This window comes from Alosa alosa, chromosome 16 (genome assembly GCF_017589495.1).
Source record: "Alosa alosa isolate M-15738 ecotype Scorff River chromosome 16, AALO_Geno_1.1, whole genome shotgun sequence".
Taxonomy (NCBI): domain Eukaryota; kingdom Metazoa; phylum Chordata; class Actinopteri; order Clupeiformes; family Clupeidae; genus Alosa; species Alosa alosa.
Genome location: NC_063204.1, coordinates 7162100 through 7177637, shown reverse-complemented (window position 1 = coordinate 7177637; position 15538 = coordinate 7162100). Strand labels below are relative to the sequence as shown.

The window sequence follows — 15538 nt, the reverse complement described above, 5'->3', positions numbered from 1 at the left end:
ATAATCATTCAGAAGGATTTAGATGAAAACTGCATTTGCTGTTGAACATGTTGCCAAATTTCATCAACACCAGCTTTTTAAGCATTGTTTACATTCTAGTCTTTCCCTAGCCTGGGATCACCCAGACCTTCACAACTGTACAATTGAGAGTGGGTCTGGAAAAGGTTAATTGACTTACGACTTCCAGCAGGGGCATAACTAGCAGTGAAATTAAAACTTAAATTGGTACATTAAACTCTTACCAAATAATTTCAAAACTGTAGCAATTTTGTAAACAAAGGTTTTAAATACAGTTAATTTCCAACGAAATACAAGTCCATGCCGGATTGGCAATTGTATTTGCGTGCCTGTGTTTGAGGCATTGGAAATGGGCCTCAATGGTCTCTTGGCCAGTTTGACCTGCAGAGCAAATCCCAAATTTGCTGAAACTAGGTCATATGGGTATTCCCAGGCTATACTAGTCTTACCCAGCATAACATGGCAATTTCCAGAACAATGTAAAATACTTACTAAAGCCATTTGCTTGCATATACTGTAGGGGACGCTAGTAATCATTTGCATTAATCAGTAAGGCTTGCATTAATCAGTATAACATTTTAAATGGCCATTCTTTAGGAAACAAGTGAAAATAATGTATGTAAAGCTAAAAGTTTTGATTAGGAAAGTTAGAAATTCCTAATTAAGCAAGATAGCACGAGTGAGAGTGTATGGAGCTAAATTTGTCTCAATAAATTTGTATATGCGCAGAGGGGGAACCACACATATTTCTTGATTTGCATGTGTGTTTTGATATCTACAAATAAAAAAATCATATTTGTAACTTGTATATTGATTTTTACAAGTATAGATAAAATTGTAAATAAAGTGCCATTTGTAAAGCCTGACGAAGATCCAAGGGGATCGAAACGTTGCTTTTAAATTAATAAAGTTTATATTTTGGAGCAGTTGCAGTGTGCAGACCACACTTTTTCTACTGTCTGATACTATTGTCTGGCACCTGCAGAAAACTTTACTTTGGATGTGCGCACCAACTCTTCGAAACCATTTGTAAAACCGAAAATTTCATTTGTGGATCACCAGCACAGGCATTCTTCGCTTTTAAAGTTACGTGTTTTTGAAACGTTCTTCGCATGAAAGTCGCACAAATCCACACGTAAATAGGCCTAATTTAAATCACCAGCACACAGAAATCGCAATCCAGTAGATGGGGACATCCCCAAATATTTCTTGACTTGCATTTGTGTTTTGATATATCCACAAATAAAAAAAAATCATATTTGTAACCTGTAAATTGGTTTTCACAATTGTAGATGTGTATTTGTAAATGAAATGGCATTTGTAAAACTGAAAATTGCCTTTTTGAAATCTAAATTTGCATTTGTGGATCACCAATACACGCAGTTTTCGTTTTCGCATTTGTGGATCAGCACGATCGGCACACGTGTTTTTGAAACAACCTTTGCCAGAGTATGGAGTTACAATTGTTTTTTGAGCGAGCAGCAGCACAATTTGAGCGCAGAAAAATATTTCGAGCGAGCACACAAATTATATTTTGAGGAAAAAATGAAACTCGAGATCCCGATAATCTTTGTTTAGTGAACGCATAAAACTGTCAGTTTGTATGCGAAATCAAGAATTACGATCTGTTTATCGTTACCTAGCAACCGAGGCAATTTCATAATGTACAGTACAAGAAATGCGGTAGTGCAGTGATTAGAGGAGCGAGCTCTGACTCCAAGGATTGTTGGTTCAAATCCAGGATTAATCATTCTGCCAATGTTAGTTTTGGACAGGATATTCAATATATCATATATGTCTCAAAAATGTGTGCTGATCCACAAATGCCATTTCATTTACAAATACACATCTACAATTGTGAAAACCAATTTACAAGTTACATATATGATTTGTTTTATTTGTGGATATCAAAACACAAATGCAAGTCAAGAAATATTTGTGGATGTCCCCAACTACTGGATTGCGATTTCTGTGTGCTGATGAATTAAATTAGGCCTAATTACGTGTGGATTTGTGCGACTTTCATGCGAAGAACGTCTCAAAAACACGTAACTTTGGAAAGCGAAGAATGTGTGTGGTGGTGAACAACTCATGGAACATCTCTGGCCAATCAGACACAAATAAATAATTCCAAAGAATCCAATTGTAGTATAATCTTAGAACACTTGACACCAAAAATAGTGGAGAGCTTTATTTAAAGCTTGAATCTTATTGTATCAAAGTTGCAGATGTGTCATCAGTGCAGGACCATCTGTTTTCTTTATCTGAAGAGAAACTGAGCTAAACAAAATTTGAAGGATGAGTACAGACTCCCAAAAACCTTATCCTTGCCTGTGGCACATTTGAGTAGAAACAAAGACTCAATTTGGATTGTGTTAAAACCTTGATCTCCATTATCATGCACACATAAGCAATATGGCAGTAGAATTTTAAACTTTCAGTTTTGGCTAAACCATGAGACAAGTAGTCAGTAAAACCACTCGAAAAGCAGCTTGAACAAATGATCTTGGACAACTAAATTCCAAATACACTTTTTAATATATGCATTAAATGACACACATATTGGAATAGAGAGTTGGAAAATAAAAGGTTGAGTAGGGAATGGTTTTGGAGTGCTGTTGAATTGATTCCACATTCTGTGGAAGCTGTAGAATGTGCTTCTGTAGTTGGTGCAACAGTAGTTTTAGGGAGTTTTCACAGGCTAGTAGTCTCCAAAGAGGGGATTCATCCACGGATTCTGTGGAGGAAGCTCTGCATCTGTGGAAGGTGATTCTGTAATTGGTGCAACAGTAGTTTTAAGGGGGCAAGGTGCAGCAGTAGTTTCAGAGGGAGTCTCCACAGGCATTACAGGGTAGTAGCCTCCAAAGAAGGGGGGCATCCACTGTTGATTCTGTGGAAGCCCGTGATTCTGTAGTTGGTGCAACAGTAGTTTTCTTCACAGGCATTACAGGGTAGTAGCCTCCAAAGAAGGGGGGCATCCACTGTTGATTCTGTGGAGGAAGCCCGGCAGCTGTGGTAGGTGCTTCTGTAGTTGGTGCAACAGTAGTTTCAGAGGGAGTCTCCACAGGCATTACAGGGTAGTAGCCTCCAAAGAAGGGGGGCATCCACTGTTGATTCTGTGGAGGAGGCCTGGCAGCTGTGGTAGGTGCAACAGTAGTTTTAGAGGGAGTCTCCACAGGCATTACAGGGTAGTAGCCTCCAAAGAAGGGGGGCATCCACTGTTGATTCTGTGGAGGAAGCCCGGCAGCTGTGGTAGGTGCTTCTGTAGTTGGTGCAACAGTAGTTTCAGAGGGAGTCTCCACAGGCATTACAGGGTAGTAGCCTCCAAAGAAGGGGGGCATCCACTGTTGATTCTGTGGAGGAAGCCCGGCAGCTGTGGTAGGTGCTTCTGTAGTTGGTGCAACAGTAGTTTCAGAGGGAGTCTCCACAGGCATTACAGGGTAGTAGCCTCCAAAGAAGGGGGGCATCCACTGTTGATTCTGTGGAGGAAGCCCGGCAGCTGTGGTAGGTGCTTCTGTAGTTGGTGCAACAGTAGTTTCAGAGGGAGTCTCCACAGGCATTACAGGGTAGTAGCCTCCAAAGAAGGGGGGCATCCACTGTTGATTCTGTGGAGGATGCCCGGCAGCTGTGGTAGGTGCTTCTGTAGTTGGTGCAACAGTAGTTTCAGAGGGAGTCTCCACAGGCATTACAGGGTAGTAGCCTCCAAAGAAGGGGGGCATCCACTGTTGATTCTGTGGAGGAAGCCCGGCAGCTGTGGTAGGTGCTACTGTAGTTGGAGCTGGAGTAGTGGATAAAACTGGAGAGACTTGGTCTGAGCTTGATGCCGGGCAGGAGAGGGTTACTGGATTGTCGTGCCACAACATCTGCAGCAAGTGGCTATTTCCCTGGAGGAAGACATAAAATAATGCAGTCATACACCTAAGGATAAGTATATATACTCTTGATCCCGTGAGGGAAATTTAGTCTCTGCATTTATCCCAAACTGTGAATTAGTGAAACACACTCAGCACACAGTGAGGTGAAGCACACACACGACTCGCGGCGCAGTGAGCTGCCTGCAACAGCGGCGCTCGGGGAGCAGTGAGGGGTTAGGTGCCTTGCTCAAGGGCACTTCAGCCATGCCTACTGGTCAAGGTTCGAACTGGCAACCCTCCGGTTACCTAGCTCAACAAAACTGAAACATGTCCCACATTAATTGAAGTGCTAAATAATTGCTTGGGGTCCCTTTGCCTAACTTCAGGAACACTTCTGGTTTAAGAGCCTTACATCTACAACCAGTAAGGCCACTCCTATATGCACACATATCTGTTTACAAGGGACCAAATTGTATCCAATTTTTATTATGTTCACCATTAGCTTCCACCCCTGTGGTGAGTTGATTGGACTTCACCCAGGAAAGTCTAACTGTTCAAGCTACTGAACAATTCATGAAATGTATGCCAACAAAAAAGCCTGAAGGCAACAGAATACGTCGAGATCACTGTTAAGTGAGCTTGCCTTTTTAATGTGCGAGTGTGAACCTCCTTAATCTTACATTTAAGGCGTCAAGTCAGGGGTCCCTATATTTGTGATTAAGGGGTAATTAAGGACAATAAGGATCTTAATTTTATTTTCAGGTGTTAATTCAAGGATTCCTTGATTAAGGAGGGGGGTTAAGGGAAATCAGGAAAAAGGGGGAAAAGGGGTAAATTCAGTAGGCTTCTCCTTAATTGACCTAAATCTACACACATTTCTACTTAAAACCCTTCTGTAATTAAGTAGTTGTTTTTAAAGTAAAAAAAGCATTAAAGGGAGTGAAAATGAGTCGTGTTTCATAGTGATTGATGGCATCTCTATGGGCTAATGTTACTCCCATTCTGACAATTAAAAAAAAGAAAACCCGACATGACATGAACACCATAGCCTACCTGTTTTATAACATCACAACCATCAAATGGGGCGACAAACACAAGGCCCACTGCAGTCCTTTTCACAGAGTAGCCACAGTCTCCTGGTAGCTGGCTTAGTGAGAGAGGCGTGCCACCTGTTGAATAGAAAAAAAAAAAAAAAAAAAAAAAAAAAAAAAAAAAAAGTGTTAATGATTCCAACACCGCAAGTGAAAGGGTTGCAAGGAATCAGCTGAATTAGGCTACTAATGTCAACAGACAGATATCGTGTACACTGCAAAAAAAAAAAAAAAGTAGTAATTCAACACTTTTCTTACCTCTGTCTAACTGGAGTGAAGAACATCCAGGGCCTTTTGCAGAGAACTCCATGAGGTCATTAGTACATAATAAATTTGGTTGCATACGATGCCAAGCCTTAAAGTCTTCAGTGGTGCTTTGTCCACCCACCAGGCCAGGATGTGGATCGTCTGCTTGAAAGTTAACGGAGCCATCGTCTGCAGTGTTTTCTCCAACAGATCGTCCCTCATATTCCAGATTTCGACCCAGTGAAATATTCCCTGTGCCGAAAGTAATTGTCCCAGTGTGAATGTTCTCAGACCTTTCCTTACGATGCAGCTCGTCTCTTTGCACTATTTCGAGGCTTATACCACATGTTTGGCCAATGTAAAGCAATACAAGACACAAAAACAAACCAACACCCCTGTTTGGTTTAAGCCTCATTTTTATAAAAGTGGTAGCCTATAACCAGAAAGCTGGACTAACCTGGTCTCACAACTCTTTCAGTAGTCTATAAATAGGCCTACTCAATTACCACTAATTGAAATGAGATCAGTGACCAAGCCTCTGATCAGGTTTTAATTGATGATGCAGCTGAACACTTAAATAATCAAGACCAACTATAGGGCTCTGGGCCTACTCTTTAATTTCGTTAACAGCTGAACAGATACAGCTGGCCCATTGGTTTTAGGAAGGCTACATCAATTAGGCTAAGTGGACAAGCTGTCTCAGTAAACTTTTTGTCAAGAAGCATAGGCTTAAATTGTATATGTTTTGATCAGACGTTCAGTCTGTGTCCCTTTGTGAATGGTTGTAGGCGCCTTTTCTCAATAGTCAACTGGGCTTACTTCATGCCGAGGTGTATGTGTGCGTGTGCTTGTTTGTGTTCGTTCGTGCGTGCGTGTGTACTTGTGTGCCAGTATGTGTGTGTGTGTGGGCATTTGCGTGTGTCTATGAATATCTGTGTGTGTGTGTGTGTGTATTTAGGCGTCTGTATGCGTGTGTGTGTGTAGGTGTAACAAGTCTGATTGTATCTAATTTATCCTGAGCAAACAGCATTTTTTTGCTGTGTGCAAAGTCGTGTCTTCATGGTGTATTTCAGAGAACACTGGAAAACCTACCAGTATATGTTTAGGCATGGCTAATTGAATATTTGATACTTTACAGTGTGGATATATTTGAAATTGTGGTGAGGCTTGCAGCTGCCTGTTTTTTTAATCAAGGGCCAAGCACACAAAGGCAGAGTGAGCTATTTTAAATATGTTGTCAGACCTCTCCCCATGCAACTATATTAATGACATGGATCTGTTTAATAAATATACTGCTCAAAAAATTAAGGGAACACTTCAATCATACACTGGATCGGTACTCTGACACTGTTTGGTTCTGAGCACAAGTAAAACTTTAGTTTTGAAAGAACTGTCAGACATTCTGTGAATGTAGTTTGAGAATGGAGAAAAGGGTGGAAGGTTTCAAAAAATGTGTTTTAACAATTGTGGAAAACTGTAAGTGTTGCCTTAATTCTTTTTGAGCAGTGTATATTGATAATTTGAACTCTGAACCACTGACATCCAACCAATAATAACGCAGAGGTATATCCCTGAGAGTGCTCAGGGATTGGTGATCAGTGATAGTTGTTGGTGCATGTCACCCATGCCTACAAAAGGCCCAAGGACATCCAGCAGGCTTATTGCATTCTGTGGGGAATATGCTTAAACTCCCTAGAACAGTGGTTCTCAAACTTTTCACAATGAGTACCACCTCAGAAAACAATTGGCTCTCCAAGTCTCACCATTATGACTGACATTAAAATTCAGTAGCGTAGACCAAATAAACTATATATTACACTGTACATACTGTTTTACATCATTTTTCCCCCAAGAAAGAAAAAAATAGTTTAAAGGATTTTTTTTATTGTATATATTTTGATACAAGTGATTAATGAATCTTTACACACCCACACACACACACACACAACCACCACACACACACACACACCAAGACGCACACACACACACACACACACACACACACACACACACACCCACCTACCCACCCACACACACACACACACACACACACACTATGCATGTAGCCCCACAAGGATCACCGGGAACCATTGATTTTCGTTTTGATCCATTGCCCCCCCCCCCCACACACACACACATGCAGGCAAGCGGACACACACACACACACACACACACACACACACACACACACACACACACACCCACACCACACCCACCCACACACACATCCACACCCACACCCACACCCGCACACGCACACGCGCGCACACACACACACACACACACACACACACACACACACACACACAAGCAGGCAAGCAGACACACACACACACACACACACAAAACATCCACACACACACAACATCCAAACAACCTCTCTGGCCCTGAGTGCAAACCGTGGTGTAATAACCACAAGTGGAGTAGTGGGCTCCCCTCCAGTAGCCAGCGTCCATCTCCCGGTCTAAAGTAGACATTGCTCTGGACGTAGTGTGATCAACTCCCAATCTACATTCAACTTTTAAACTGTCTACTTTTAAACTATCAACTTTTATTAAGCTGTGCAACCACCATGTCTGTCCTAGCGTCATTTTCATGCACTCGTAATTCCCTGGAATTACATTCTCTAGCTTTTTATGGTATGTTGGTCTCAAGGGGCCACATCAATCTGGCCCATAATCACTCATTTGTGATTTGCACCCCCCCGGTAAAAAATGAAAATGCAATTTCATTCTGCTTTAATCGCCCCTCTCTTCAGTTAAGATGTTCAGAACTGCACCAAATTTTATGTGTAGGATTGACCTGGCATTCTCTGGGGGTATGCCAAGTTTTGTAGAATTTCATCCATGGGGGGGGGGGTCTAAAAAAATTTAGGTTATGTGTACATAGGGGCAGCCGTGGCCCACTGGTTAGCACTCTGGACTTGTAACCGGAGGGTTGCCGGTTCGAGCCCCGACCAGAGTTTCACTAATTCACCGATTGGGTTAAATGCAGAGACCAAATTTCCCTCATGGGATCAAAAAAGTATATATACTTACTATACATTTAGTGACTGTACACTCATTGGCCTGTAGATGGCGGTATACACATGCACACACACACACACAGGCACGCACATACTATCGGTATCGGCAATTAGAACGGCCGATACATAATTACAAATTCAGTAGGATTAAAGGAAAGCCAAAAATATTCATCATCATCATCATGGCTGCATTTCCAGTATTGGCGATACAGAGTCGTTTGTCCACTAGATGGCGCATTGTTGCAGTGAGACGTAATTTTGTTGGAAGTTAAAAGTGGGTTGGAAAAACAATGGAGGCTTCCTACAAGGACTGTAGTTTACCGCAGAGAATGTCTAATAAGGATAGGACGATTTCCACATGAAATGTAATTCCCATTTCTTCTTGAAGCCGAAATAAATCTGAGAATGTTTATCAGACATGCTTGGTTTGTACTGCAGGTAGGCTACTGTCATGTCCATGTGTAACACACCTTATCAGAATGTTCAGGGGTATTATGGGTAGAGCGGATGAGGTGGAGTTCATTAAATTCGTGCTCAGTAAGCAACAGACGTGTCTATGTGTGGTCCATATTATTAAGATTAAATTCTGCAATATCTCCTTAATTCATAAGTAAAGTTGAGATATAACATTGGCGACGAGGATTAACTTCTGTTAGTTAGTTAAAAATTACAGTTTAGCTAGTTAGTATGGAGAAATCCGGGATTCAGCATTTTGCATGCTACACCGAGCCAGCCACGCTAGGCTCCAGATGGAAGCGATGGCTAACGTCGTTCGAACTGTATGCGGATGGCAAGGGGCTCATTATAACCGAGGATTCACCTAATGCTACGAAGCAAAGGAGACATGCACTGCTTCTCCATCTTGCTGGACCAGACATACAGGACATTTTTTCGACTCTACCGGACATGGGTGAGGCAACCCAATATGGCACGGCGGTGGATGCTTTGAACGCATACTTCGTACCTAAAGTCAACACAGCGCTAGCAAGGCACGCATTTCAAAAACTGCACCAGAAGCCAGGTGAGAAAGTGCAGCAATTTGATACACGCCTTAGACAAGCTGTGAGAGACTGTGGTTACGGGGGTGATTCTGACAATCAAATAATGGATGCAATATTAAGGAAAGGAACGTCGGACTATGTGAGAAGGAAACTTTAGAAGAGGGTCGTGGATTGACGCTAGCATCTACACTGGAAATAGCTGCCAGGTGTGAGTGCATCGACGAACAAATGGCGGACATGGCGGGTGCGTCAGCTAAACATTCCATGGACACTGTTAACCGGATTGCACTAAAAGAAAAAAAGGGAAAGCATGGATATGGAAACGCAAAAGGTAAACCGAACAGAGACAATAAAAATGATGGAAAATGCTACAGATGTGGGAATACTGATCATATTGGCCGTGATCCAAAATGCCCTGCACGAGGGCAAACGTGCCACAAGTGCCAGGGGAAAGATCACTTTGCAAAAGTATGCCGCACTAAGAGTGGGAAACCGAGACTAAATGTGAACAATGTCGATGTTCGTGAGGACTTTGCATTTGCCATTGAAAACAACCATATGAAAGAGAGACTTAACTTTTGTGTCGGGGGAGTGAATATTAAAATGCTGATTGACTCTGGGGCAACAAGTAACAGAAAACATTAAGTGCCTCTCCTATGTTCCTAAAACAGAGAGGAAACTCTACTCATATTCTTCTAATCAGCCATTAGCAGTCAAGGGGGCATTCATGTGTGAGGTGTCCATAGGAAAAAAGAAAGAACAAGCAGAGTTCATCGTAATCAGGAGAAGTGGTGAACCACTGCTGGGAAAGGAGACAGCAATGAAACTGGGGGTTTTAAGAATAGGTGCCAACATTGCTGCTATTACAGACATTAAACAAGCACTCCAGCAGCAGTACCCCGAAGTGTTCAGTGGAGTCGGGAAACTGAAAACAAGACAGGTCAGTCTACACATTAACCCAGAGGTGAAACCAGTAGCCCAGCCACTCAGGCGCATTCCATTCCACCTCAGGGGGCCTGTAGAGTCCAGAATCAAAGAATTGGTGGACTTGAACCCGGTTGTGATTGTCCCAAAACCTGGGAATGATGTACGACTTTGCTTGGATATGAGGCGGGCTAATGAAGCCATAGTGAGGGAACGCTTTCCAATTCCCACAGTGGATGAGTTACTTCAGGGCATGAACGGCTCAATTGTATTCAGCAAGTTAGATTTAAAATGGGGATACCATCAACTTGAACTGACTCCCGATTCACGTGACATCACCACATTTGCCGTGCGTAACGGAGTGTACAGGTACAAAAGACTCTTGTTTGGTGTGTCATCAGCCAGCGAACAGTATCAGCACGAGATAGCCAATGCATTAGCTGGTATTGAAGGAGTAGAGAACATATCTGATGACGTTATCATACACGCACCTGACCAAGAGACTCACAACAGACGGCTGCACGCAGTCATGGAAAGACTCAGGGACACAGGATTAACACTGAATCCTGAAAAGTGCCAATTCAACATGAACAGACTGATTTTCATGGGCATTCTGCTATCGGAAAAGAGCATTGGTCCAACAGAGGAGAGGGTGCGAGCTGTGACAGAAGCACGGGAGCCGGAGACCGCCACAGAGGTGCGTAGCTTCCTTGGGCTCGTTGGATACAGCAGCCGGTTTATCCCACAGTTTGTCAGAGTCACTGAGGCGCCTGACCAGGAAAGACATCCCTTTCGATTTTGGGCCAGAACAAAAACAAGCTTTCAGTGCTCTCAAAGCAGCACTTGCGAAAGCAACCACCCTCGCTTACTTCGACAAAGAGGCACCAACCCAGGTAATAGCTGATGCAAGCCCTGTGGGGCTAGGGGCAGTCTTAGTGCAGAACCAGAAAGGAATTAAGGTCCCTGTGTGCTATGTAAGCCGTAGCTTAACCGATTGTGAACGGAGATACTCCCAGACAGAGAGAGAGGTACTAGGTCTAGTATGGGCCTGTAAGAGACTACAGTTTGACCTAGTCACAGATCATAAGCCCCTGGAAGTAATATACGGTCCCCGCTCAAAACCACGTGCACAAATAGAGCGGTGGGTTCTTCGCCTACAGCCGTACCAGTTCAAAGTAGTACACATAGCAGGAAAAAGCAATATCGCTGACTCGCTATTAAGACTTCTGCCAAACACGGGGGAACAGGCAAAACATGCGCACGGGGCTGAGGAGTACGTAAGATTTGTGGCGGTGAACGCAACTCCAAAGGCACTCACCACTCGAGAAGTGGAGGAAGCATCTGCCACTGATCAAGAGCTCCAAGAGGTGCGCAAAGCCATAGATACTGGAAATTTTGAGAAATGCAAACCATATGCTGTCATTGCAAACGAGCTGTGCAAAATAGGATATCTTGTTCTGAGAGGCACGCGTATAGTGCTGCCCTAGGCCTTGCGAACACCTGCACTTACACTAGCCCACTAAGGTCATTTGGGTATAGTGGGAACAAAGCAACATCTGAGGACTAAAGTGTGGTGGCCGGGTGTGGACAGAGCAGCTGAAAGACATTGCAAAGCCTTCCACGGATGCCAAATAGTTGCTAGACCTGACCCACCTGAACCACTGAGGCCCACACCGCTACCCTGGCGGGACGTCGCAGTTGACCTACTGGGACCTCTCCCGTCCAATCACTCGATTCTGGTGGTAGTAGATTACTTTAGTCGATATTATGAATATGATGTTATGACCACCACCACAGCAGAGAAAGTTAACGACAGTCTGGAGTCAATCTTCAGCAGACACGGATTGTAAATCAGACAATGGCCCACAGTTCAGATCCGAACAATTCAGACTGTTCTGTGAAGAAAATGGCATAACACACTTGAAAACCACTCCAAGATATGCTCAGGCCAATGGAGAGGTTGAGTGTCAGAACGCGTCACTCATGAAAAGGATCAGGATTGCGCAATCAGATGGATTGGACTGGAAGAAAGAACTGAGAAAGTATGTGACAGTCTATAGGAGCATCATCCATCCAACAACAGGTAAAAGCCCTGCTGAACTGCTTTTCAATCGGAAAGTAAGAGGAAAGCTGCCTGAACTGATTGAAGTGCATACTGATCAGGAAGTATGTGATCGTGACACAGAGCAAAAGATCTTGCAGAAGAATTAAGGATACTGCTTCTTCATGACTTGTTTAAATGTCATTGTAATTTATTTGACGCATGCTCGCGTTTAAAAGTGTCACGCATAGGCCTAGCTGTCTCGATGTTACAGCAGCTCCTTGTGGAAACAGCAAAGAGTGCACATATCCGATGAGATTTCTAACGAGGAGCAGAAGCTCTCACCAGAGCCTTACTGTTTATTAATAAAACAATGATATAGAATAGAAACATCTGGAATCTATTTATTTCATCTTAAAGTTGGCTACAAAGAGCATTCATAGCCTAGAGAAAACGATAGCCTACATTTTTCTTTATCTGCAATGTTCCAGGAAGATAGGCTTACATTTATAGGCTGTCCCTGTTTCACAGGTCCAAGAAAACGAGTGGATATAACGTCAATGCATTCTAGTTATGTTTCATGTACTTTATTTGATGTTGAGTTTTGCTTCCCAGCATGCATTGCGATTCATTTAGTATTTTTGGCTATTATTAGTTTTTAACAATTTTGAAACAATATGGTTTGAACCATTTATCTTAGGCTAGCCTAGGCCTACTCTGATGATGTTTTGAACAATATGCTACGGGATATGCCCATTAAAACGTCGTATTAGTTTATTAAGAAAATGACACCGTAGATGTGAAAGCAGCACATCCTAGCCCGGTATAAATGTCTACCATGTCTACTCATCATTAGTGTAATGCATTCTGAGGACGTGATTTCATACATGCGTAAAATTATGAGGTGAGTGAAGTTGATTGTGCAGTTGTAGAACGAGTCACTAATGCGTGTTCATGTTCTGTCTACCTCTCTCCTAGCAACGCATCGACTTACAGGATGTAATACCATTTTTACCATAAACGTTGCGCGCATAACGTCGCGGTGACCATTACAGGACGTCCTCTCAAAGTCTCGTGGACGTCTTTTAGACCTCCAGAACAGAGGTCCGCGGGACGTAAAGGGAACCCTACACAATGTCGAGGAGGTGACGTTCGCCAGGGGACCTTTAGGGGACGTGGCCAGGACTTTATTTTGTTTACTGGGAAGTGAGTTAGCCACAACACGTTCGCTACGTGATGGTTTTCTAATGGAAAATATATAGGCTTCCTGAAAGATAACCTGTCTACCATGCATCCTAAACACCAGACTGGGACATTTCTGCTCAAAGTCTCAAAAAGCATCTGAGTCAACGTTCATTCCCAAACACCCATATTACTACTTCAACCCTTTATTTTTAAAGGTGATTCAAGTAAGGAAGAGCATGGCTCAAAGTAAAGTAACTAGGACTGAAACTACATAAATTGTGAATTGAATTGAATTGTGAATTGTGAAGTGAATCATTTGTGTCAACTCGCCATGTAGATTTATTAACGCACCCGTGATGATCTACATCTCTATTTACCAAATGTTTTAGAGCGCACGTTGAGAGATTTATCCATGGCTATGGATAAATCTATTGCCTATGGCTATACCGTGAGACTGAGACTCTTTTTGTTTGTTCGAAGTGCGTATTTAGGGTGTGAGAGGGGAGTCGATGTGCTTTGATTCCAGCTTGTTAGTTGTAGTCTTTGCGATTAAAAACACGTGTGTGTGTGTGAAGTATCCAAACAACGATAACGCTTTCATTATGGCTGCTTTAGCCACATACCTTGAGCTACTGTACAGTGGATTGGGTTCCAGTTAGAAGTGTCCACTTCAATTGCATTTTCCATGATTTACACATAATAATAATAATACCTTCGACTTATATAGCGCCTTTCATGGTACCCAAGGTCGCTTTACAACACATGGATGGGGGGACCTCACTAGTAACCACCACCAATGTGTAGCACCCACCTGGGTGATGCACGGCAGCCATTATGCGCCAGAACGCTCACCACACACTAGCTTGAGGTGGAGAGTGAGGGAGTGAATGAGCCAATTACAGTGGGGGATGATTAGGGGGCCAGATTGAATGAGCCAGGTTGGGAATTTAGCCAGGACACCAGGGAACCCCCTACTCTTTACGATAAGTGTCATGGAATCTTTAATGACCACAGTGAGTCAGGACCTCGTTTAACGTCTCATCCGAAGGACGGCATCTCCTACAGTGCAGTGCCCCGTCACAGCACTGGGGCATTGGGATTGATCTTTTTTTTTTTGGCCAGAGGGAAGAGTGCCACCTACTGGCCACCCACCAACACCACTTCCAGCAGCAACCTAGTTTTCCTAGGAGGTCTCTCATCCAAGTACTAACCAGGCCCACACCTGCTTAGTTTCAGTAATTCAGCTAAGACAAGGTATCCATTGGTCTGGCTGCTGGCTATATGCAAAACTATTAACTTTTCGCCAAGAGGTGGCAGCTTAAGTCCGCTTGATACTGTAAGCCATTGGTTCCCAAATGAGATTTTATTTGGGTCGCCAGCATGGCCTAGTGACAATTTATGTTGTGTAATAGGCCTAGCATTGGGCCTACCTTAGGGTATATAGTTTGTTAACAGTCATGGTTTTGTCATAACTCCCTCTATGCATTTTTGCATTTAGAATAGCTCTGAAACCGGGGGGCGAACATGTCGCAGGGGGGGCGCCAGTGCGTGGATAGCTCAATCGAAAAATTAAACAATATTTCTATTGGGCGCCTACTATGGACTAGGCTGGGTGAACTCAGCCTGATCTGCCAGCGATTTCTTTTTCGACTTCTTAAAAGATTGAGCTTGGTCTGGTGAGTTGCAAAATGCAAGGGAACATGAATCAGCCTATTATTTGCACAAACAATAACGGACAGTAGCTCTTCAACTTGGCCCATTAAGATGTGTATGAACAGTCTAGCAAAGCATTTCATGAATGCCCTTTTGGACATGTCAGTTATTTGCACCACTGGGTAAAACTGCATACATTATGCTGCTGCTTTCCCAAATAAAATGTAGCCTACAGGTGTACCTTTCATCAGTCCAGTTGCAATGGATGGACTGTGATGAACTGCCCTACTTGTGATTGTTTAGAGATTTTAAAGGTTTTATAACAATGCTACAAATATTTTGGCAAGTGCTACAAATCTATCTTCACCTTTGCAGCGCCAGCAGGCTACTTTGTGTGCGGCCGCAAACAGACATTCCAAACAAGCAGACATACAAGTTTCAAGAGTGGGGGATGGAGTAGAAGATGGAGACAAATTCATTAATATGATTTATTTTTCGCA

General features: G+C 43.0%; 1 protein-coding gene and 1 long non-coding RNA gene across 2 annotated transcripts in view; one reads left to right on the top strand and one right to left on the bottom strand.

Annotated features, from left to right (window-relative positions):
* Positions 1-15538, top strand: part of dnajb6b (DnaJ heat shock protein family (Hsp40) member B6b) — a 56847-nt gene that overhangs the window by 28702 nt on the left and 12607 nt on the right. The gene's annotated exons all lie outside the window — the stretch shown is intronic.
* Positions 3688-5313, bottom strand: LOC125309466. Its single transcript, XR_007196136.1, has 3 exons — positions 5222-5313; positions 4926-5041; positions 3688-3902 (listed from the first exon to the last, which is right to left on the bottom strand). It is a non-coding gene; the product is annotated as an uncharacterized LOC125309466 (long non-coding RNA).